Source organism: Chiloscyllium plagiosum, unplaced genomic scaffold (assembly GCF_037043375.1).
Source record: "Chiloscyllium plagiosum isolate Xiang-an unplaced genomic scaffold, Cpla_swu_hap1 HiC_scaffold_41, whole genome shotgun sequence".
NCBI classification, from domain to species: domain Eukaryota; kingdom Metazoa; phylum Chordata; class Chondrichthyes; order Orectolobiformes; family Hemiscylliidae; genus Chiloscyllium; species Chiloscyllium plagiosum.
This window is the reverse complement of record NW_028270179.1, coordinates 26,951,779-26,954,925: the sequence shown is the minus strand read 5'-3', so window position 1 is coordinate 26,954,925 and position 3,147 is coordinate 26,951,779.

The following is a 3,147-nucleotide window of genomic DNA, read 5'->3' as shown; positions in this document are numbered from 1 at the left end:
TCAGGAATATACTATGCCGTGTTTTAAGAGATTGTGATTAAATTGAACTCCACTGGCGCCACATGGCTACCCAGATCGGTGATTCCAGATCTGTCCAGAATCTGCTGCATTTGGCACAATGACTGTACCCAATAACAGAACTATATCCTCAGCGTGGCGGTAATATTTTATTTTCACCAGGACTGTGTGGTCTTCAGTTCTAACAATGGTGGTGTGGAAAGATGTGTGTGAGGCAGGAAGATTTTTCAGAAGGAAGGCAAGGACATATTTTCCTTTCTGCTGGTTCTATCGTCACGAACTGCAGGCAGAATATGGCTTGCAAACCTCGATCAATTCGACTAGTCATTGGAGAACCCGAGACATTCACGGTGAAAGCGGTTCAAATTAGAAAGCCAGAATAGAATTGATTGTTGAATCTTCTCCAACAGTTTATTCCTGTTGTTTTACGTTGCAGAGGACAAGGATAACACAGTTGGAACGGCAAGATAGGAAAGATTCTGCCTGTGTTTTTGTGACCTCCTCTCTCTCCGATTGTATGAACGAAAAAATCGGGTTTGGACAACGGATATTGCAACGAATTTTCTTGATACTATTTAAAAGCAGTAAGTCAGGGTCATTGGATCCACACAATGGAACACAGTCGGTTTACAGAAGTAACAGTTTGCGTCAGAAGGGTCTCACTTCAGATTTATTTACTGTACATCCATTTTCTCTTGCACCAGTATAGCTCAATTTCACAAATCCCACTGTAACGGAGTTCTTGTGGAAGACAAGGGGATCGCTAACAAGTTCCTCTCTGGAGTGCACAAGAGTTGAAGAAACCTGTAAAACAGAAAGATATACTTAAATGATGTCTCCGGCCGGGACAATGTACCTTCCGCGTGTCATCAAACCAGGAAACATGGCGAGTGTAACTGTATCCAGTACTGCCAGTGTGATCCAATAAAGGAGATGGACGGCAGAACTGTGCACAGTACTCCCAATGTGGGCTTATCAAGGGATGTAAAGACGAGAACAGTGCCCAGTGTTGTCAGTGATGTCGTATCAAGGGAGATAGAGACGAGAACTGTCTGAACCTTCCCAATGAGTCTTGGTGAGTTAGTATACGGCGGAGTGGCGTGGACGTCTTGGGTCGAAGGGCCTATTTCCAAACAGTAGGGGTTCTATTAAAAGAATGTTTTCACTGAGACATATTGAGACAGGGACTGTGCACTGTGCTCCCACTGTCGTCGAACTGAGGGATGTGGCGTCGAGAACTATGTACAGTGTGGTCTTACCGAGGGAGATTGAGACATTATCTATGTTCAGGGAACAAAGTATAGTCTAACTAAGGGATATGGCGTGAAGGACAGTGCACAGTGTTTCCAGTTTGGACTAAGTAAGGGAAGTAAGGGAAGTACGCAATTGAGGAGAAAGTGAGGTCTGCAGACGCTGGAGATCAAAGCTGAAACTTTATTGCTGGAACAGCACAGCAGGTCAGGCAGCATCTAGGGAACAGAAGATTCGACGTTTCGGGCACATGCCCTTCTTCAGGAATGAGCAGAGAGTGTTCAGCAGGAGAAGATAAAAGGTAGGGAGGAGGGACTTGGAGGAGGGGCGTTGGAAATGTGATAGGTGGAAAGAGGTCAAGGTGAAGGTGATAGGTCGGAGTAGGGTGGAGGCGGAGAGGTCAAGAAGAAGACTGCAGGTCAGGAAGGCGGTGCCGGACTGGAGGGATCCGGCTGAGACAAGGTGGGGGGAGGGGGGATGAAGAAACTGGTGAAGTCTAAGTTCATCCCCTGTGGTTGGAGGGTTCCCAGTCGGAAGATAAGGCGCTCCTCCTCCGACCGTCGCGTTGTTGTGGTTTGGCGGTGGATGAGTCCAATGACCTGCATATCCTCGGTGGAGTGGGAGGGGGAGTTGAAATGCTGTGCTACAGGGTGATTGGGTTGGTTCATCCGGGTGGCCCAGAGGTGCTCTCTGAATTGCTCCGCAAGTAGGCGGCCTGTCTCCCCAATATAGAGGAGGCCACACCGGCTGCAGCGGATGCAGTAGATAATGTGGGTGGAGGTGCAGGTGAACCTGTGGCGGATATGGAAGTTTCCTTTGGGGCCTTGGAGAGAAGTGAGGGGGGAGGTGTGGGCGCAAGTGTTGCACCTCCTGCGGTTGCAAGGAAAGGTGCCGGGAGTGGAGGTTGGGTTGGTGGGGGGTATGGATCTGACAAGGGAGTCGCGGAGGGAGTGGTCTCTACGGAAAGCTGATAGAGGAGGGGAGGGAAATATATCCTTGGTGGTGGGGTCCGTTTGGAGGTGGCGGAAGTGACGGCGGATGATGCGCTGTACATGGAGATTGGTGGGGTGGTAGGTGAGGACCAGTGGGGTTCTGTCCTGGTGGCGGTTGGAGGGGCGGGGCTTAAGGGCGGAGGAGCGGGAAGTGGAGGAGATGCGGTGGAGGGCATCGTCGATCACGTCGGGGGGGAAATTGCGGTCCTTGAAGAAGGATGCCGTCTGTGTTGTGCGTATTTTGAACTGGTCCTCCTGGGAGCAGATGCGGCAGAGACGAAGGAATTGGGAGAATGGGATGGCGTTTTTACAGGGGGCTGGGTGGGAGGAGGTGTAGTCCAGGTAGCTGTGGGAGTCGGTCGGTTTGTAATAGATGTCCGTGTTGATTCGGTCGTCTGAGATAGAAACAGAAAGGTCTAGGAAGGGGAGGGAGGAGTCCGAGACTGTCCAGGTGAATTTGAGGTCGGGGTGGAAGGTGTTAGTGTAGTGGATGAACTGTTCAACCTCCTCGTGGGAGCACGAGGTAGCGCCGATACAGTCATCAATGTAGCGGAGGAAAAGATGGGGGGTGGGGCCAGTGTAGTTGCGGAAGATGGATTGTTCCACAAACCCTACGAAGAGGCAGGCATAGCTGGGGCCCATGCGGGTGCCCATGGCTACTCCTTTTGTTTGGAGAAAGTGGGAGGATTGGAAAGAAAAGTTGTTCAGGGTGAGGACCAGTTCAGTCAGTCGAAGGAGGGTGTCGGTGGAAGGGTACTGGGTGGTACGGCGGGAAAGGAAGAAGCGGAGTGCTTTGAGTCCTTCGTGATGGGGGATGGAGGTGTACAGGGACTGGATGTCCATGGTGAAGATGAGGCGTTGGGGACCGGGGAAGCGGAAATCCTGG